The 22,401-nt window shown below is 47.2% G+C and overlaps 1 protein-coding gene and 1 long non-coding RNA gene across 3 annotated transcripts in view; one reads left to right on the top strand and one right to left on the bottom strand.

The window, feature by feature from the left end:
* Positions 1-1,290, bottom strand: part of BEAN1 (brain expressed associated with NEDD4 1) — a 39,431-nt gene extending 38,141 nt beyond the window's left edge. Inside the window, exon 1 of one of the 2 annotated variants that reach the window (XM_082439524.1) lies at positions 1,161-1,290. The gene's annotated coding sequence lies outside the window, so the exon portion shown is untranslated. The remainder of the gene's footprint in view (positions 1-1,160) is intronic. The other variant, XM_082439522.1, reaches the window with a different exon arrangement.
* The window catches only part of LOC309649479, a 69,414-nt gene that overhangs the window by 27,187 nt on the left and 19,826 nt on the right, over positions 1-22,401 (top strand). The window lies entirely within an intron of this gene.

Here is a 22,401-nt window from a genome sequence, read left to right as displayed (position 1 = left end):
TCAGAGAGGTTAAGTATCTTGCCTAACATCACACGGCTAGGAAGGCAGCCAAGCCCACCCTCTGGTTCCAAAGCCCTTAAACACTCTGCTCATGACAGAATCCTACCTACTTGTCAGCGGAGGCCATTGAGGCACAGGGACGTGAAGTCACTTGTTCCAGTAGAGCAGTCAGGATGTTTGAGGAGAGTCAGGAGGGGCTTGCTCAAGGCAGGTGCCCGTGGACTGTGTGAATCAAGACCAAGGACCAAGCTCCTGGAGCCCCCGCCGCTCACACCTGTCATTGGTGCCCTCCCCCCCTTCCCAGCCTGGGCCTGGCCATCTCCGCTGGCACGGCGCGTGGGATCAGGAGGGCAGAGCCTCAGGACCGCCAGGCCGATGGGGAGAGGGGGAGGGTCGTGCGAGTCTGCCGTGGGTCTGGTGGGCACTACCCAACTTCCGAGAGCGATTAGGGAGAGGCGGCTCTACCGCTTGGTGCTGCGCAGCCAGCCAGAGCAGCCGCCTCGGACTCAGCCTCGAGTCCCGCTTACCGCGCCAGGGAAAGTCGGCCCCGGAGCTGGAGAAGGTGCGTCGGGGACACCACCTTTCCCACCGATGGTGCTGAGATAGGCCAGCGTGGTAGGCATCGAAGCGGGGGCATGGCCCTGGTGGCCCGCCCGTCGGAGGGTCAAACTTCCCGGCTCGAGGGTCGGGGGTGGGTTCTAGCTTCAAACTCTACAAAGCCCGGAGCCCCTTTCCTCGTCTACCCCGACCAAAAGTGCGTCCTAGTTTACCCTTCTTGGGTGGGTTGTTCAGGGGTCCGCGAAACCGAGGGCGCGGGGTCGTGAAGACTGTCTTATGCTCCCTCCATGGGGTGGATGTTTGTTTGGGACTCAAGTCGGGCAAGAACCGGGAGACGTCTCCATCCCTGCGGCCCGATGGCATGCTCAGGGGCAGCCACGGCCCGCGCGAGTCCTGGTAGCCCGCCCCGGGGCGCGGGGGTCGGGGCCGGGGTCCGCGGGAGAACGGGGGTCCAGTTTGGAGCGCGCTGCGGTTCCGCCGAGGACCGCGCTGAGCGACCTCGGGTGTGTGCTTGCGCCGGGGCCGCCGCAGAGCGCGGGGGAGGGGGCCGGGACCCCCTCCCCGCCCCTCCCCAGCGCCGCCCCCGGCCCCACGCCCCTTACTCGGCTTGGCTGCCTCGCTCCGCTCCGTGCGCCGCACTGCCGGCTCCAGCTTCGGCTCCAGCTCAGGTTCCCGCTCTGGCTCCGCTCCCGCTCCGGTTCCCGCTTGGATGCCGCTGCGCTCGGGCTCCGGCTCCGGCGTCGCGGGGGGCGCGCCGCTCCGCCTCGGCCTGCTCGGCGCGCAGGGGCGTGGCGGGGCGGGGCCCTGCCGAGCCGACCCGGGGCCCGAGATCCCCGGCCGAGGCGGCGGCGGTGGCGGCGGCTTCCCGGCTTCCCGGCTTCCCGGCCCCGGCCCTGCCGCAGCCCCGCCCCGCCGCCCGCCGACCCCGCGCCGCCGCCCACGCCACGGCCGCCAGCTCCCGCCGCCCTGCGCCGCGGTTCCGGGGCCTCAGCAGCACTGGGCCGCCGCCCGGGTCATTCCTGAGCTGAGGGGACGCGGCGGAGGGGGAGGGCCGAGCCGCGCCCCTCTGCGCACTGCCTGCCCGACACCCACACAGCGGCAGGCGGGGCGGCGCGGCGAGGAGGCCGAGAGATGCAGGGAGGCCAGCGTGCCAGCCAGACGTGTGAGGACAGACGGACAGGCGTGTGTAGAGAGCGACATACAGACAGGCGGGAGCAGAGGCGCAGACTCAGACATGTGCAGAGAAGGGCAGACAAACGAAATGTGCAGGACAGACAGACAGGTTGTTCAGAGGCAAGCCTGGGCATCCGGGCAGGGGACCCCTGTCACGGCCACTGGGAGGGGCAGACGAGCCTGGCAGGGCCTCCTGCTCCCAGTTGCCTCGCGGTGAGTTCTAGGGTGTTTGGGCATGTCAGCTAGGCCTGGCTGAAGCCTTCCTCTCCTGAGCGACCAGCTTGCCTGTTTCCTTTACTCCTGGCCTGATCCTGTGCCCTCTGTATCCCCCTGTCCCCAAACCTAGGGCATAGAGCTTGACCCTGGCAGATGCATGCCTGCCTCAAGGGGTGCCTGGCTCAGGGAGGGGCTCCTGGCTTTCAGGACCTACTCTGTCCACACTCTACTTTGGGGCCTTGGACAAGTCCAGCCCATCCGCCAGACCTCCCTTTTTTTATTACACTAGAGCTCCTGTTTATTGCGCTCTTGCTAGTCCTGGTGCTTTCCAGTTATTTGTGGAATCATTTATTTAATCTCCCCTACTTAACTGGGAGTCCCAGGAGGGAGACCCTTGGGGGCCTGCACAGAGCATGCACTCTAAATTTGATGAATGAATTGATGAAATACCTTGTTGATAATTCTCCTAACCCCCATTTTGTCGATGGCAGCTAATAAGTGGTTGTCAAAAATAAAACATGAGGATAAGGAGCTGCACATATTGATGATAAAACTTGGGGAAGGAGAGGAGCCATAGGGATGGCGTGGAAGAGAAGCCAGGCAGACAGTGGCACTGCAGGGAGGGTGGGAGCAGAGCAGGCTCTGGTGGAGAAAACAAACCTCACTCCAGCCCACCTCTGTCACCACGTCTTGGGCTTCCCTGGGTGGAGGCAGAGAGACCTGCATGGTCTAGAGCCTTGGTGGGTAAGGACACTTCCCAGCCGCCTTTGGTAACTGTTCATTCTGGGCTCTGCCTCCTGCACTGCCTACCCCATCCCCCAGGCTGAGGGGGGTGGAGGGACCCAGGCTGAGAGATTCCAGCTCCATCTGGGGCCATCAGGAGGCATATGTGCTATGTGGGGCATGGGGCCAGAATAAAGGGAAACATCTCTGAGTCCTAAGAAATGGAACCTGAGAGGCCCTTTGTCCAACCTCGTGCATTTATTTTATGGATGAACAAGTAAAGGACTGGAGAAAGCAGGGGCAGGCCAGGGCTAGACAGCTAGGATTGGAGGCTCTAGGACTCCCAGGCCAGGGCTGTGCCCCCTGTGCAACCCTGCTAAAAGTGACCTTGACCTTCCTAAGCAGACACCTGCTGATCTGTGCAGGATGGATATTCTGGTTGTTGAGTGGTTTTACCCGTAGTCTGTCCCCTTTGGCAAGACTGTGTGTATGTGTATTTTGTGGGGGCCTTGTGGAAGGCTCAAGCCGATAAAGAGTTCATCCCCCGCTACCCTCTGAGCATCGCTGGGCTGGCAAATCTGGCTTGTTCTTCACACTGGAGCCCAGAATGGGAATTGGTTTCCACTGGGCATGGTGGTGTTGGGGTCTAGCTTTGGGGAGTTGGCTTATATTGATTTGCCTGTCTACACATCCATAAACAGGACACTGGATAAACATAAAAAGGTGAAAAAAGAACAGAAAAGCTGGTCACTGTTAATGTTGAGGTTTCTTTTTCTTTCTTTTTAATCTCACATCTCTACGAGTGTCCCTAATGGAGTGAGCTTGCTCACTCTCTCCTATGTCACACTTTTCATGGCTGCCTAGCGTTGCATCAGATGGCTGTACTATATTTTATTTAACCAATTCTCTACTGCTGGGCATTCAGTTTTGAGTTTTTCACACTTGTAGACAGCACCGCAGTGAACATCCTCATGGGTAAGTTTGTGCATGTCTGCGATTATTCTTGGTTTCAGTGGGTATGTCCATATAGTTTTGAAGCTTTCTTCTGTATGGGGTCAGACTTGCAGGAGGGACATTTCCTGGGCACCAGGGAAGCACAGTGATATTTAGTGTCTGCTACACCAAGGGCGGGGTAGGGAGGCTGGAGGGAGGAGCCTGGGAGAGGTTATGCAGTGCCATCAGAGGACAGTGAGGTGCCAGGCTGTGGGGACCTGCCCTAGAGTGTGCTCTGTATTACCCCTGTCACTCATAGGAATGGTCAACTTATCAATTCTATTGTTGGGGGGAATCTTCTGATACTAAGGGTGGAGGAGGGAAGGAGGAAGGGCCATCAGGATGGTCTGGCCTCTGGGTGGGATATCTGTCTAAAAAACCCAGCACAGGGGGCTTCCCTGGTGGCGCAGTGGTTGAGAGTCTGCCTGCCAATGCAGGGGACACGGGTTCGAGCCCTGGTCTGGGAAGATCCCACATGCCACGGAGCAGCTGGGCCTGTGAGCCACAGCTACTGAGCCTGCGCGTCTGGAGCCTGTACTCCGCAACAAGAGAGGCCACGATAGTAAGAGGCCCGCGCACTGTGATGAAGAGTGGCCCCCGCTTGCTGCAACTAGAGAAAGCCCTCACACAGAAACGAAGACCCAACACAGCCAAAAAAAAAAAAAAAAAAAAAAACCAGCACAGGGAATTCCCTGGCGGTCCAGTGATTAGGACTCTGCGCTTTCACTACCAAGGGCGCAGGTTCAATCCCTGGTTGGGGAACTAAGATCGCACAAGCCACGCGGCAATCAATCAGTCAATCCCATCACACCCTTCAGGAAGGTTACCTTGTGCTAGTATATCCCTTATACAGAATTATGTCAAAAGCATCTTCCCAGCCTTGAATTATGTTACAGAGGGCCCGGCTCTCCAGATTGCCTTGGCTTTGGGGGTGGGGAGTACACCATGCTCTAAAAAGAGAACGAGGTGAGGGAGGAAAAACTAACCCACCAGCTTTAAAAAGATTTTTCCTCTTTCCCTCTGATTTTTGCTAATGGTCCCCTTGCACATGTTAAGGGGGATGAAGGAAGAGAAGAGGGCTTGGTTCTTGCTTGGTGGCGGGTGGGGTCAGGGACCAGAGCCCTCCCAAGGCCAACAAGCTCTGAGGTGGTGCTGAAGTAGAGAGAGGAAGCTGGGGGCAGGGAAGCACCTGTAAAACCTGAGGCAGCGCCTTCTGGAGCTGCTCTCTGCTGAGAGCATGGAGGGTTTTGTGTTTTCACCCCACTTTACGGATGAGGAGACTGAGACCCACCGAATTTAAGTGACTTTCCAGAGATGCACACCTGGTTAAGCCACTCCAGGTAAGATGATGAAACACTTTGAAAACAGGCAGAAAAGATTACCAGGTGTCCTTTGAATTGACTATTCGGTGTTACCCGGCACATGGTTGTCTGTTTCTATATGAGTTTGTAGCTTTCATGGTCTCTAAGCTGTTTTATTATTTTGGAAGTTGTAGAAAACTGATTGTGATGGGAAATTGTTCTTGTCCATTAAGATGCAAATACATTTTATCAGGTGAAGTCAGTTGAGATCTTGTGGAGCGGGGGCTAAAAGCTATACTTGTGGCTGTGCTTCGGATTCTCCTTTAAATTGTGTATAATGTCTTATTTTTCCCTAAGTAATTAATCCTTTAAATGAAATCTTTGACATGTGTTGTTTGTTTTATATTTTATAACATTCATGATTTTACCCTTTAAAAAATGTATCTTTTAACAGTAGTAAGCTGGGGACTGCATCCAGATGGGTCTGTTTTACATCAGAGCTTAGCCTTTCATTGGAGGCATCAGGCCCAAGGCCCTCAGAAGAGACGGAAATGAGTGCTGGGTCAGTCCTAGAGGGCTTTCTGGAAGACGGAGGGGGTCGGGTTTGAGGGGTGGGGAAGGATTTAGAGAGGGACACCTGAAGACAGAAGGCTTTCCAGGATGGAGGGCGGGGCCTGGGGTGGAGAAGGAGTATGGAGGCTGGTGAAGAGGCCTGTCTGGATGAAGGGTGGGCTCTGGGGTGCCAGGTGCCAGACGGAGGATGGAGGTGGGATTCCAGGTAGAGGAGACTGTACCTGATGCTGTAGGCAGCGGGGAGCCACCATAGGCTCTTGAGGGAGGAGGGGACTTAAAGAAATGGACCTGTTAAGAAGGTTGGTCTCTGGGTTCCTTAACCCTTCTGGGTACTGAATAGGCCCCAAACACCCTTTCTCCCGGGTGGAGGGCTGGGGCAGGCTGCCCCTCGCTGTCTCCTGTTAGGAGGGAAGCCACCCTTGCAGGGTCCTGAGAGAAGGTCCCCAGGTAATGAGTGTAAAAGTCTGCCCCTCCTCTCTTATCCCCAGAGGCCCATCTGGGGGAGCCTATTTCTGGGCCTGCTTGAAGATTTGTACTCAGGGTGGAGCTCATTTCAGGGTCAGCTGGCTGCGGGGTGACCAGGGTCTGCATGCACACCTTTCTGCTGCTGTTCCCAGCCAGTCATGACACGTCCTCCCAGTGACCATACCCTCTGGCAACCACTCTACGTTCATTGTTCAATTCCATCCTTATGGTATCCTGTGGAGGGGGACAATATTTTCTCCATTTTTTTTTTTTTAATTGTGTAGCAAGGAGGTTTATGGAGGCTGAGTAACTTGTTCAAGTTCACATGGCTAATTAGGGGCAGAACCCAGATTTGCACCCAAGCCTGCTTGACCCCAAAACAAAGCCAAAATAATCATGGTCTCTCCTTTGTGGGGCTTACTGCTTAGAGGAGGTGACAGACATTAACCACGGAGTGACAGAGATAAATGTCAAGTTGCCATGATGAGACGTTCCACAAGTTTGGGAAGCATGTGAGTGAATGTTACGGGAGGTCTGACCTTGTCAGGGTTTGGGACAAGGCGGGAGAAGTGGGCAGGGGCCAGGACTGCTTTCGATCTTGAGAGCAGTGGAAGGCATAAGAATGTTTTAAACAATATTGGAGGAGTGGTGGTGGCATAATCAGACCTACGTTTGTTTTTTGGTTGTTTTTGGCTGCGCGACATGCGGGATCTTAGTTTGCCCACCAGAGATCGAACCCGCGCCCCCTGCATTGGAAGCGCGGAATCCTAATCACTGGACCACCAGGGAAGTCCCCAGACCTGCGTTTTGAGAAGATTGCTTTATTGGTAGTGGGGAGTTAGCTGGGGGCAAGACAGAATGGAGGCAGGGAGGCCGAGAGGTGGTGAGCACACTAGCCCAGGAGAGAAGTGATGGTGGCCCTGGAGCTGGAGAGAGACGAACCGGTTGGAGATAGATGTTGAAGGTAAAATCAGTAAGACTTGGTGATGTCTTGGGTATGGGCGTGGCGGGAGTGGACGGAATCAGGGATGGTGCCTAGATTTCTGCTTGGTGCAGCGGGATGGACAGTGTTGCCGTTCACTGAGGAGCAGAACACTGGGAGGGAATCAAGTTTGGGGAAGAAGAATATGAGTGTGATTTTATACATGTTGAATTTCGGGAGTCGCTGGCGGGCGGCAGAACTCTGAGAGGAGTCCAGGCTGCAAAGACAACCTAAGGACTGAACCCCAGGCTTAGACATGCAGGCATCAGAATTGATTGATCCGTCCATTTATCCATCTATCCGTCCACTCATCTATACTCCCATGAATTCACGTATCCTTTCTCCCATCCTCCCGTCATCTCTCTCTTTATCCACTCATTCACCCATCTGTCCTCCCACTAATTCACCTATCCCAACTCCTGTCTTCCAGTCCGCCATCCATCCATCCATCCATCCATCCATCCCCTTGAACATGTCTCGGTAGTGTTAAGGGGAGATGAAGAAAGACGTCATGCTTGGTGGGGTGTGGGGACAGTGGTAGGGCCTGCCTAAGACCAACAAGCTCAGAGGAGGTGGTGCTGAAGTAGAGGGAGGAAGCTCAGGAGGTGGGGAAGCATCTGTAAAACCTGAAGCAGCACCTTCCGGAGCTGCTGTCTGCTGAGAGCTTCAAGGGTTTTGTGCTCTCATCCCACTTTGCAGATGAGGAGATGGAGGCCTTCTGAATTTAAGTGGCCTTTCAGAGATGCACACCTGGTTAAGCCATGCCAGGGAAGATGATGAGACACTTTAAAACAGGCAGAAAAGATTATCAGGTGTCCTAATTATCTATTAGGTGTTACTTGGCACATGGATGTCTGTTTCTATAGGAGTTTGTAGCTTACATGGTCTCTAAGCTGTTTTATTATTTTGGAAGTTGTGGAAAACTGATTGTGATGGAAACTGTTCCTGTCTATTGAGATGCAAATGCATTTTATCAGATGAGGTCGATTGATATCTTGTTGGGGGTGAGTGGGCTAAAAGCTGTACTTGTGGCTGCACTTTGGCTTCTACTTTGAATTGTGTATAACATTCTATTGGCTCCCTCATTAGTTAATGAGTTAAATAAAATCGTTGACATCCATCCATCCATCCATCCATCCATCCATCCATCCGTCCGTCCGTCCGTCTAACCTTCCTTTCATCTATCTACCTCCATATCCTCCCACACATCCACTTATTCTTCCTCCTATCCATTTACCCATCCATTTATCCATACAAACTCCCATTTATTCACCCATCTACTTACCTATTTACCCCATTTGCATGCATCCATTCACACATCCCAAACATACTTACTGATACCTACTACAGGCCCAGCACTCTGCTGTGTACTGGTGAAAAAAATGATGTAGAAAACCAGGTCCCTGCTCTTAAGGAGCCCACAGTCTGTCAGGAAAGGCAGATGTAAAAACCAATGGTCACAGAACAATTTATTTTCTTTGCCAAATGTGCACAGAGAAAGGACACTTAACCCAATCTGAGGAGGTTAGAAAAACCTGCTTTGAGGTTGTGCTCCCTGAATTGAGCTTAAAGTTTAATTAAAATTTCGCCAGATGGACAGGACTGGGTGATGTTCCAGGAGAGAAAATAGCTTGTGTGTACGATGGCGGTGTAGCTGTCGAGAGACCAAGGTGATTCCAAGGACACAGGTAATTTGGAATATTGGGAGTTGAGTGTGAATGAGTGGTGTGTTATGAGAGAAGATTGGAATGCAGGTCTGGAGTGTTTTCCATAGCAGCAATTGATTCTCCAACTCTCCAGACATCAAGTGGGTGTCCAACAACTCGATTCAATTCTGCAACTCCCCAGAGTTAGCACAGATGCCACAGCTTAAGGGCGCAGCACCACAAGACTGCCCCCCACTTTAGGCATCAGTTGCAAAACTACCCTTTGATTATAAATAGAAAGTTCCCATGATCCCCTCCTTGGGTTCAACAGTGTGCTAGAATGGCTTGCAGAACTCAGGGAAACACTTTACTTATGTTTACCAGTTTCTTACAAAAAATACAACCCAGGAACCGCCAGAGGGGAGAGATGTACAGGGCAAAGTGTGAGGGTGTGGAGTGGTGTGTGAAGCCTCTGTGACCTCTCTGGGGGCACCACCCTCCCTGCACCTCGATGTGTTTGCGCACCAGGAAGCTCATCAAGTCTCATTGTTCAAGAGTTTTTATACAGCTTAATCTCCAGCCCCATCGGCTCCATCCCCTTTCTGTAGGTCAGTGGGTAGGGCTGAAAGTTCCAACCCTGTAATCACTTGGTATTTCTGGTGACCCTTGCCATCCTGAGGCTGTGTGTGGGCCCCACCCTAAGCCACTCTATTAGCATAAACTCAGTGTGATCAAAGGGCTTGGTATGATTAACAAAAGATATTCCTATCACTTAGGAAATTTCAAGAGTCTTAGAAGCTCTATACAAAAACCAAATATTATAACAGAAGATGCTCCCATCACTCTTCACACTTAGGAAATTATGTGGGTTTTAGTTGCTCTGTGTGAGGAACCTAGGACAAAGACAAAATATATTTCTCATCATATTGCAGCAGGTCATAAAGGCCTTGAATGACAGACTAATGCCTTGAATAACAGGCTGAGGGCCTTGGGGGGCCATGTAAGAGCTTTAAGGAGGGAGTGACATGGTCAGGTATGTGTTTTAAAAAGATCTCTCTGGCTATCTTGTGGAAGATGGGGTTGGCTGTATGTGTGCAGAGGGGATCAAGTGGTCCAGTCTCTGTAGAATGAGGACTTTGCCAATGATGTGCTCTTGATCCAGGCCCTGGGGTTGGTCTAACCCCCAGGTTTAGCCTGGGCCCAAACCCAGTTCTCATTCCACTTACCCTGCCAAGGCTGAAGTCAAGGCATCCCGGCTGAGGGTTGTGGTATGAGGAAGATTTAGGGGTTCTCCATTTTCCAGGGTGGCATGCAGTACCCCTCACCAAGGTCTTCAGTCTTGCTGTGGTCCATCTCCAGCTTTAGGACTGCTGTGGACTTTTGTGAACTGCTCACTGGTTTGTCTGTCAAACTGGGAAGGATCTCAGTTCCATGCCCCACTTTTCTGCATCTACAGTTTGCATCCACAAAACCCATTAACTTCGCATCAGTCACCCCGTGATGTTTCCCCTGGCCCCGTGAAATCTCCATCCCACCAGGCTTGCTAGTGACACCTGACAGTGTTTATCCCAGGTGGAGCTGCTACAGGGAGTTAGACATGGCTCCAGCCCTCAAAAAGCTTGCAAAAGGGGTGAAAGATTGATCTGGGGCCCCATTGATCTGGACTGAGAAACACCAGCATGTGGAATAGGAAACAGCTCAGGCTGCAGAGTTAGGTGGACTTGGGTTCGTGTGATTGCTCTACCACTCACTGAATTGTGCCCTTAGGGAAGTCACTTCACTTCCTCTGAGCTTCAATTCCTTCATATGTAGAAGGGGAAAAATATATTTACCTACCTTAGTTTAGATTTTTTTCGGTAGCAACTAATGCAACTAATGGGTGCCAACTTGAACCATTTTAAGCAAAAAGGAAAATTTACTAGAACCTAAGTCTGGGCTTTTTGAGGTCCTGGAGTGGGGAACAGTGAAGTAGATGGGAACCCAGGCAGGACTTTGCCTCTTGTCTCTGCATCTCTCTGTTCAGTCTCCTAATTTTCTCACCCTGCAGACCCTCTTTCTCCATTACTCCAATAAAGTCCACCCTGCAGCTTAGGAGTGAGTTCATAGTAGCTCATTTTAACCAAAAGCAGACCTGACTGACTGTCTTTCAGACGTAAGTCCAGATTCCCAAGAGAAAATTGGCTGAGTTGCATTTGGTGTTCACGTTTGATCCAATCAACTGTGATGAGGTTGGGGCTGGAGGGCATATAGCACAAATGTGGCATCTATTGGACGTATGCATAAGCAGGGGGTAGTTTTTTTTTATTGAGGTATAGTTGATTTACAGGTGTACAACATAGTGATTCAAATTTTTCATAGGTTATACTCCATTTAAAGTTATAAATATTGGCTGTATTACCTGTGCTGTACAATATATCCTCGTATCTTATTTATTTTATATTATACATAGTAGTTTGTATCTATTAATCCCCTACCCCTGTCTTGCCCCTCCCCCCTTCCCTCTCCCCACTAGTAACCACTAGTTTGTTCTCAATTATCTGTGAGTGTATGTTTTGTTATATTCTTTCATTTGTTTTTATTTTTAAGATTCCACAAATAAATGATAACATACAGTATTTTTCTTTCTCTGTCTGACTTATTTTACTAAACACAATATCCTCCAGGTCCATCCAAGCTGTTGCAAATGGCAGAATTTCATTTCTTTTCCCCATTGTATACTTTTGCCTCCTTTGTCATAGATTAATTGACCATAAGTGCGTGGGTTTATTTCTGGGCTCTCTATTCTGCTCCATTAATCTCTGTGTTTGTTTCTTGTGTCATACCATACTGTTTTGATTACTGTAGCTTTGTAGTATAGTCCGAAGCCAGGGAGTGTGATACTTCCAGCTCTCTTCTTCTTTCTCAAGATTGTTTTGGCTATTTGGGGTCTTTTGTGGTTCTATATATAAAATTTATTTATTATATAAATAATATATTTATATATTTATATTTATTTATATATAAATTTTAGGATTATTTGTTCTAGTTCTGTGAAAAAGGCCCTTGGTATTTTGATAGAGATTGCATTGAATCTGTAAATTGCCTTGGGTAATATGGTCATATTAACAATATTAATTCTTCCAATCCATGAATATGGTATATCTTTCCATCCGTTTGTGTAGTTTTCAATTTCTTTCCTCAGTGTCTTATAGTTCTGAGTACATGTCTTTTACCTTTTTAGTTATATTTATTCCTAGCTATTTTATTCTTTTTTATGTGCTCCTATGTTAGATGCATATATATTTACAATTGTTATATCTTCTTCTTGGAGTGATCCCTGGATCATTATGTAATGTCCTTCTTTGTCTCTTGTTACAGTCTTTGTTTTAAAGTATATTTTGTCTGATATAAATATTGCTACCCTGGCTTTCTTTTGATTTACATTTGCACGGAATACCTTTTTTCATTCTCTCACTTTGTCTGTGTGTATCTTTAGATCTGAAGTGAGTCTTTTATAAGCAGCATATATATGGGTCTTGTTTTTGTATCCATTCACCCAATCTATGTCTTTTGATTAGAGCATTTAGCCCATTTACATTTAAAGTAATTATTGATGAGTATGTTCTTATTGCCATTTTGTTCACTGTTTTGGACTTGTTTTCATGGTTCTTTTTTGTTCCTTTTTTCTTCTTTTGTTCTCTTTCCTTGTGATTTGATGCTTACCTTTAGTGTTATGTTTGGATTCCTTTCTCTTTTTTGTGTATGTATCTATTATAGATTTTTGGTTTGTGGTTACTGTGAGGTCAGGCTGTCTATCTATCTGTCTATCTATCTATGATTATTTTAAGTTGCTGATCTCTTAATTTCAAACACATTTTAACAACCCTGAAGTTTTACTCCCCTCCCCTCATGATTACTGTTTTTTTTTAAACGGTGGTTTTTTTTTTTTTTTTTTTTTTTTTTTAATGTAAGGGTTTGGGTGCTCTTATAGCTACTTTATTTATTTATTTATTTATTTTTGACTGTGTTGGGTCTTCGGTTCGTGCGAGGGCTTTCTCTAGTTGCGGCAAGCGGGGGCCACTCCTCATCGCGGTGCGGGGACCGCTCTTCATCGCGGTGCGCGGGCCTTTCACTATCGCGGCCTCTCTTGTTGTGGAGCACAGGCTCCAGACACGCAGGCTCAGTAATTGTGGCTCACGGGCCCAGCTGCTCCGTGGCATGTGGGATCTTCCCAGACCAGGGCTCGAACCCGTGTCCCCTGCATTAGCAGGCAGATTCTCAACCACTGCGCCACCAGGGAAGCCCTGATTACTGTTTTTGACATGATATTTTACATCTTTTTGTTTTGTGTATCCTTTAACTGATTATTGTGGATTTAGGTGATTTTACTACTTTTGTCTTTTAACCTTCCTACTAGCTTTGTACATGGTTGATTTACTACCTTTACTGTATATTTGCCTTTACCACTGAGCTTTTTCCTTTTAAAATTTTCATGTTTCTGGCTGTGGCCTTTTCTTTTTTGCTTAGAGAAGTCCCTTTAACATTTTTTGTAAAGCTGGTTTGGTGGTGCTGAACTGTTAGCTTTTGCTTGTAGGTAAAACTTTTGATCTCTCCATCATATCTGAATGAAAGCTGTGCTGGGTAGAGTATTCTTGGTTGTAGGTTTTTCCCTTTCATCACTTTAAATATATCATGCCACTCCCTTCTGGCCTTCAGAGTTTCTGCTGAAAAGTCAGCTGATAGCCTCATGGGAGGTCCCTTGTATGTAACTTGTTGCTTTTCCCTTGCTGCTATTAATATTCTCTTTTTAAAAAATTTTTGCCATTTTAATTACAATGTGTCTTGTTGTGGTCTTCTTTGGGTTGGCCCTGTTTGGGATGCTGTGCTTCCTGGACTTGGACGTCTGTTTCCTTTCCTACGTTAGGGAAGTTTCCAGCTATTATGTCTTCAAATATGTTCCCTGCACCTTTCTCTCTCTTCTCTTTTGGGACCCTGTAATGCGAGTGTTAGCATGCTTGATGTTGTCCCAGAGGTCTCTTAAACTGTCCTCATTTATTTTTATTCTTTTTTCTGTTCAGCGTCAGTGATTTCCACTACTCTGTCTTCCAGCTAACTGATCTATTCTTCTGTATCATTTAATCTACTGTTGATTCCTACTAGTGTATTTTTCATTTTAGCTATTATAGTCTTCATTTCTATTTGGTTCTTCTTTATATTTTCTAATTTTTGTTAAAAACTTCTAGCTTCTCACTCTGTTTATCCATTCTTCTCCTGAGTTCTTTGATCATCTTTATGATCATTACTTTGAACTCTTTATTGGGTAGGTTGCCTATTTCCACTCCACTTGGTGCTTCTTCTGGGGTTTTATTTTGTTCCTTCATTTGGAACATGTTCCTCTGTCACCTCATGTTGCCTAATTTGCTGTTTTTATTTCTGTGTATCTCGTAGTTGGTTACATTTCCCAACCTTGGAGAAGTGGCCTTTTGTACCAGACATCCTATGTGTCCCAGCAGCACACTCCCCTCTGGTCACCAGAGCTCTATGCTCTAGGTGTGCCCCCTATTTGGATAGTGTGGGTCCTTCTATTGTGGCAGGCTGACAACTGTGGGTGGTCTGGTAGGCATGGCTGGTCCCCAGTCTGGTTGGTTGCCAGGCCCTGTCTTGAGCAGGGGGTAATTTTCAGAGAAAGTGGAGACCTGTGAGGTGGGCAACACCCCCAAAGTGGTCTCCTGTGTTATCTCAGGTTTGTTGAGAAGACTAAATAGGATAATGAATATAAACATTTGGTACTGTTTCTGGTATATACTTTGGGCTCTATAAATGGTATCTGCTATTATTCATTCATTGACTTATTTAATAAGCACTTTTTTTTTAATTTCAAGCATGGACATGTGTTACTTTTTTTTAAAAAAAATTAATTAATTAATTAATTTTTGGCTGCCTTGTGTCTTCATTGCTGCACATGGGCTTTCTCTAGTTGCAGTGAGTGGGGGCCACTCTTCGTCACTGTGTGTGGGCTTCTCATTGCAGTGGCTTCTCTTATTGCAGAGCACGGGCTCTAGGCGCGTGGGCTTCAGTAGTTGTGGCTCACGGGCTCTAGAGCGCAGGCTCAGCAGTTGTGGCACACGGACTTAGTCGCTCGGAGGCATGTGGGATCCTCCCAGACCAGGGCTCACACCCATGTCCCCTGCATTGACAGGTGGATTCCTAACCACTGCGCCACCAGGGAAGCCCCTAATAAGCACTTTTTAGTGTATGGTTTGTATTAGATCCTACACTAGGTGCTGAGGACAAAGCTTTAAGTTGTTGCTGGGGTTTTTGTCAGGATTGAAAGAAATAGTACGTACAAAGTGTTTAGTACAGTTCCTGACACACAGTAAAGTTTCAGTAAATGTTGTCTATAAATGTTGAATGTCTAATTGCAAAAGAGTGAAAAAAATTCTTATTTTTTTTCTATATGTTTTTTGGTCCCTTGGCCATAGGACTAAGACATGTTTCATTACAAAAATGGATTTTAGTGATCAAAATAATGTCAGCTGCCAGAGTGACAGTTTTCAGATACTGTGTTTAAGTCAAATTTAGGAAAAGTTTAGGAAAATAACATTGGCATCTTCCAAACTCAAGCACTTAAACAAATCATTAAGAGTTAACTCAGTTAAAAATACCCATGTGCAACCTGTGATGGTCTTTATTTTCCTGACCAAGAATGCATGGACCTGCCCATCTGCAGGAGACTAAATTGTGGTATAGCCACACGACAGAATTCAGCAATGAAGATGAACATACTACAGCCACAAGCAATGTATGGGCAAGTCACAAACACAGGGTTGAGTAAAGGAAGCCAGACACTGAATGATTCTATTTATGTGAATTTCCAGAACAGGAAAAGCACATGTATGGTATTTAGAAGTCTGGGCAGTGTTTGCCCTTGGCAAGGTGTTGGCTGGGAGGGGGCTTTAGGCATGTTGGTAATGTTGTTTCTTGATCTGAGTGCTGGGTACACAGGTGTATCTTGTAACATTTTACTGAACAGCACACTTACCTGCATTTTAATGTATATATGATCTAGTTTGATAAAAAAGTTTTAAAAACAGAAGAGAGTGCCTCATCGTTATGCAGCTGCCCAGCCGAGGCAGGTGAGGCAGGCTCCCCACTTGGTGACTGAGAAGGAATTAGATTTCTAGGCAGAGGGGGCAAAGGGAAAGGAACTCATATTTATTCAGTCCATGGGAGAACTTGGTTTCGAGGCTCAGTAACAAACATAGTTTCACTTCTTCTGAACAATAATTTTTTTCTTTTTACTGCTTTAAAAATATCTCTTGAATATTCTGTAGAGGGTGCTTCCCTCTACAGTGGCTGCTACTGAAAGTCAGTTTTGGAGTCCACCTCTTACAAGTGCAGGAATTGTATCTTTCATTGTCATCCTGAGTTTTTTCTTTTATTTCCTATCTTTATTTTTCCTTTGTCCCAATTCACTCACTTATTTTTAAAAAGTTGAGATGTGTGTATGTTTCCTTTGCCCCTAGTTACTCACTTGTTAGAGAAAACATGATAGTATGTGTGTGTCTTTAAGTGGCTTTGATTCTTTTTGGAGGAACATGGTGTACGAATAAACAAAACAGTGCAGAAAACATTTATAGCAACCTTACGTGTGTTGGGTATTTCCACCACTTATTTCAGAGGATGTTACAGGGGAAGGGTGTGGTTTGGAGGGGCTGGCCTGGTACACAGTAGGTGCCCAATGCACTTGTGGGGCATTGGTCAGTGAGGGATGGGGATGGAACACAGAGGACCGCATGAGGGCTCTGCTTTCTCCAAGTACCAGAAAGCAGAGAGAAATTCACTCTGCTCTGGGTCAGGAGCTTTGGGCTTGGAGCCAGAAAATCTGGGTTCAATTCTCCTCTTTTTCACCTGCTGTGAGTCCTGGGGCAAATCCCTTGTCCTTTAAGAACCTTGGTCCAGCAGAAGGGTCTCCATCAGGCACCACCTGGGGCCTGGGTCTTCTGTCCAGCATCTTCAGACTGTGGCCCCCTCCCCTGGAGCAGCTGCTGAGTATGAAGGGGACTCTTTTTTTTAATTGAAGTATAGTTGATTTACAAAGTTGTGTTAATTACTGATATATATATATATATATATATATATATATGTTATACATATATATGATTCAGTTATACATATATACGTGATTCAGTTATACACATATATATAGTGACTCAGTTATATATATATATATATATGTAAAGTGGCTCAGTTATACATATATATCTTCTTTTTTTAATATTCTTTTCCATTATGGTTTATCATAAGATATTGAATATAGTTCTCTGTGCTGTACAGCAGGACCTTGTCGTTTATCCATTCTATATATAAAAGCTTACATCTGCTCACCCCAATCCTCCCCTAACTCCACTCCCCCTTGGCAACCACCAGTCTCTTCTCTGTGTCTGTGATTCTGTTTCTGTTTCATAGATAGGTTAATTTGTGTCATAGTTTAGATTCCACATATAAGTGATATCATATGGTACTTGTCTTTCTCTTACTTCACTTAGTATGATAATCTCCACTTGCATCCATATTGCTGAAAATGGCATTATTTCATTCTTTTTTATGGCTGAGTAGTATTCCGTTGTATATATGTACCACATCTTTATCCATTCATCTGTCGATGAACTTTTAGGTTGTTTCCATGTCTTTAATTTTTTTTTTTTTTTTGGCTGTGTTGGGTCTTGGTTGCTGCGTGTGGGCTTTCTCTAGTTGCACTGAGCGGGGGCTACTCTTCATTGTGGTGTGTGGGCTTCTCATTGTGGTGGCTTCTCTTGTTTCAGAGCACGGGCTCTAGGCGCACGGGCTTCAGTAGTTGTGGCACACGGGCTTAGTTGCTCCGCGGCATGTGGGATCTTCCTGGACCAGGGATTGAAGCTGTGTCCCCTGCATTGGCAGGCGTTCTTAACCACTGCACCAACAGGGAAGTCCCTCCATGTCTTGATTATTGATTATTGTGAATAGTGCTGCTGTGAACACAGGGGTGCATGTATCTTTTTGAATTAGAGTTTTGTCCAGGTATATTGCCCAGGAGTGGGATTGCTGGATCATATGGTAATTCTTTTTTTTTTCAAGATTTATTTATTATTTATTTATTTATTTAATTTATTTTTGGCTGCGTCAGGTCTTAGTTGCAGCATGCGGGATCTTTGTTGAGGCATGCGGGATCTTTTGTTGTGGCGTGCGGGCTCTTCGTTGTGACGCGTGGGCTTCTCTCTAGTTGTGGCACGTGGGCTCCAGGGCGTGTGGGCTCTGTAGTTTGCAGCACGTGGGCTCTCTCGTTGAGGCGCACGAGCTCAGTAGTTGTGGCGTGTGGGCTTAGTTGCCCAGCGGCATGTGGGATCTCAGTTCCCTGACCAGGGATCGAATCCGTGTCCCCTGCATTGTAAGGCAGATTCTTTACCACTGGACCACCAGGGAAGTCCCTGGTAATTCTTATTTTTAGTTTTTTAAGGAACCTCTATACTGTTTTCCACAGTGGCTGCACCAACGTACATTCCCGTCAACAGTGTAGGAGGGTTCTGAAGGGGACTCTTAACCCTGCCTCTCCTTTCTGTCCTGGTCCTCTCCACCAGAGTTCCTGGGGACTCTTGGTAACTCGTCCCCATGCCACCTGCTCACATCCACAAATTTCAAAAGAACAGGAAATCCCAGAACCCAGCAAGATGGCTGTGGGGAGTTTCACTGCCCCCTGCATCTGCTTCTCTTAAAGCAGGCTCAGCAGCTCAGGAACCGAGGAGAGCTGGAAACCGGACTGGCAGAGACAGATGGGCCCCTTTTTTGCCATCCCTTAGGAGGCAGTCTGTCTGCTATTTGTTTTGAGCTGACCAGGGTGGACTTGAAATGCTGCTGGGAGAACTTGTCCCTGAGAAGTATGTTAATCATGTCACCCGAATGCAGTACAGAGCAGTTTACACCCCCAGCCTGGAGTAGCTAAGCCTTTGCACTTGGGAAGAGGCAGGGCAGCGGTCCTGCAGTCTTGTGAATTTGACCCTGTGGGGAATAAGCTGTTTCTTAGCATCTCTGTTTGGTCTGTCACCTTGTTCATTTTCACTGGCATACAACGTGCTACAAGCATCCCGCTCCCCCTAAAGCATGGCACAGGCTGCCCTCAATGTAACCTTTTCTCAGCTCAGTCTGGAAGAAAGGACACCCTTCCACTGCAGCCTTGGCACTGCCTTAAATCAAGCCACGCCCTTGCTTAAGCCCTTTAATAGTTACCCGTTGCTACACGGTCAGGTCCACACTGGAAAGGACAGTCAGGGTCCTTTCTGATCTGGTCCCTGCCCACCTCTCTAGGTTCTATTCCAATCACTCTCCCCCTCACCCCTTGGGCTCCAGCCATCTCTAACATCCAAATGCCCCCTTCTTCAGCGGCTTCTCTGACCTTGTTTTCCCTTAGGTTGAATTAATATCTCCTTCATCTGGGGCCCCATGATACACTTCACATTTCAAAATGATAGAAATTGCATAAGATTTTTTTGTTTGTTTGTGCATACATGCCTCCCTATTTGTGAGCCTTTGGAGGGGAAGAACAGAATCTTATTCATCACTGTGGCCCCAGATCAGGGTCTGGCACAGGGCTTCATAAACATTTGTTGCACCAGTGGAGTTAGATCATAAAGACACCAGCGACTGTGTCTGGAACAGGGGGCTGCCTCTGGAGGGCCCCATCTGCCCTTGTGGTGTTCTAGTTCTTTCTCCCTCCCTGCCCCTTCTCAGTGTGTTACTTCTAGCTGTCCTCCTCCTTCCATTTGATACTTACAAGCTTCACAGAAGAACTGTAGGTTTCTTGAGAGAACAGTATCCATGGTTGCTAAATAAATAAGCTACATTCACCGACAATTCAGCAGAACCTCGTTTGGTGAGAATGACTGCATTCTTACCAGGACTCTGATGGCTGCATAGCAGTCCTTTAGAAGACAAAACACTCTTTTTATTTTAAAAGAATTTTAGAAGAATTGCAAAAATGGAGCTCACGTATATCCTTCACCCAGCTTCCCCTAATGATAACGAGTTGTATAACCATAGTACAATGATCAAAACCAGGAAATTAACAATTGGTACAATATTGTTATTGTATCCTATGTGAAGTTCACTAGTTTTTACCTAATGTTCCTTTTCTGTTTCAAGATCCGCTTTAGGATCCCACCTTGCTTATAGTTGTGTCTCCTCAGATTCTTCCAGTCTGTAACAGTTCCTGATTCTTTCCTTGCTTTCATGAACTTGACATCTCTGATGAGTATTGATCAGTTACATAGAAGTTTTTTATTGCTTCTGGTTCCTGGTTGGTTTCCAGGTGATTGAAGTTCCTGGAGGTGTGTCTTTAGGATTAGTTTTGAATAAGTGCTTCTTTTTCCTTTCCCTTCTCATTCTGCTTGATTCCCTTGGGATTCCCTGGAGCAGGAGTCAGAGGAGGGAGGCATTCTGTGGAGGTGATTAGTGTTTTTCGACCTTGGGTGTTCACTGTCCTAGCATTCCCGATCACATCTGCAGTCAATTATACAATTAGCCGTGCACAATGACCTTGGGATGGTCCAGATTCCTTCTTGCTTCTTCTCCTTTTCTGCATATCTTAGTTTGCTCCTCCCCTCTCCCAGTTGTCCCTTGTTGGTAATCGATTAGAGGACGCTTCAGGACTGGCAACCCTGTGCACACACTTTCCTGGAGTTACACTCTCTGGGACATCTCTGCCAGGTCTGCTGGGGGAAGTGGGTGGTGTATTTGGGAAGTGGGACCATGTGCTGAGCCTTACGGCCCCCCTGCACTCACCAGTGATGGGGTCATGTGGCCCTTGAGGTTAGGGACAGGAGCAGAGGCCTGGGAGAGGAGTCAGCTGTGGTAACAAAGTGTCAATCAGCTCAGCCCCGTCACATTCAGTCACTTATCCTCTGATGGGAAGCCTGGGCTTTCTGAGGGATGATGTAAGAACATGCTAGAACCCAGTCACTTAATTCATTCACTCAGCTATTCATTCACCCATTTATTTGATCAGAGTAAGGCCTGGTTTGTTATTATTATTATTTTTGTTGTTGCTGTCATTATTATTAAGTCCTAGGAATGAGACTTCCCTGGCGGTCCAGTGCTTAAGACTCTGCACTTCCACTACAGGGGGCGCGGGCTCGATCCCTGGTCGGGGTACTAAGATCCTGTATGCTGCATGGCGTGGCCAAAAAGAAAAAGTCCTAGGTATGAGGACATAGGGATGAATGCAACTGAAGCCCAGCCCTCAGAGTGCTCAGAGAAAGAGAGAGAGAGAGAGAGAGAGAGAGAGAGGGAGAGAGAGAGAGAGAGACCATGGAAGACCTCAGCACCATGTGACAAGGGCTCTGTTGAAGGGATGTGTTAAGTTTGTGGGAGCAAGGGAGAGGGAGTGACTTAATTGTGACAGGGATGTGCAGTGGATGGGGCAGCTGATGCTGAAGGATTTGGAACAGTTAGGCTGGCAGATTGGGAAGGGACTGATGTTCCAGGTAGGGGAACAGCCTGTGCAAAGGCCTGGAGTGCGGAAAGTCTGTGGCTAGCTGAAGGAATAGAAAACTCTCCACACCTTTACTCCTTCATTTATTCGTCCACTCATTTGTTCTGGGCCAGGCTCTGCTGGGAACAGGGCCACCAAGGTGAGGCAGACCTGGCCCTGCCTAAGGGTCTCATCGGGGTGGGGGGGAGTCATACAGTTATTATGAGAGCAGAAATAAACATAGATGCTGATGCCTTAGGGAGGATAGAGAGATGGGCAGGCAAGCTTTCTTTGAGGAGGATATCTCTGAGGTGTGATTTGAGGAGTAGCTGGGCAAGTGAAGAAGCAGAGATGGTCATTTTTTACAGAGAGAGAGTAGCATGTGCAAAGGCCCAGGGGTCATCTGTTTATTCATTCACTTATTATATTTATTCATTCTACAGATATGTATTGAGTGCCAGCCCTGTGTCTCTACTATGCATAGAGGTTACAAAGTGAACAATTATGAAGCTTACATGGAGAGTTTTAGTCACCTTAGGCTAAATTATGCTTTGGTTACAACCTGCAAATCTCAGTGGCTTACAACAATGAAGGTTTATTTTTCACTCAAGTTATGTGTTCATCGCTGGTGGCAGAGAGAAGAGAGATGGTGGAACCATGAGCTGGCTCTTTAAGTTTCTGCTCCAAAGTGGCAAGTGTCTCTTGCATTCGTATTTTATTTGAGAAAGTGCATCACCTGGCCAAGTTTGACATCAGTGGGTTAGGCAATGTGTAATCCTCCCACAGAGAAGGGCAGTGCATATTTTGACCAGTAAGACAACCTACCAAGTGTCTGAGGAAAGGTAGCTTAATATGACTGGAGGCTGGAGACAGGAAGAGCAATTGGAAAATTTTGGAAATACCATAGTAGAGAGAACGAAGAGGGCCCCAACTAAGGTTGGAACAGTAGAGGAGAGGAGGAGAGGGCTTCAAGAGATGTCAGGAATAGAATGAAGGGAATTTGGCACATTCTTCAACAGATAATTTAGAGAGAAAGAAGGAACGAGTAAGTGTGTGTACCTGGACCTTGCACACCAGTGAAGTAACCAATAAATCGATCACTTATAAAGTGAGACAGCCTTGATCAAATATCTCTCCATTAAAAAAATTGTTGATAATTAAAAAAATTTTTTTAAATTTATGTACAGTAACATTCACTTTTTTGGAGTATAGGTCTATGATTTTGACAAATGCACATTTTGTAGCCCCTACTACAATTAAGATACTGAAAAGTCTCTCTCATGCAGCTTC

The sequence above is a fragment of the Balaenoptera physalus genome, assembly GCF_965194825.1.
Source record: "Balaenoptera physalus genome assembly, chromosome: 19".
NCBI lineage: Eukaryota > Metazoa > Chordata > Mammalia > Artiodactyla > Balaenopteridae > Balaenoptera > Balaenoptera physalus.
This window is presented reverse-complemented; position numbering and strand designations above follow the sequence as displayed.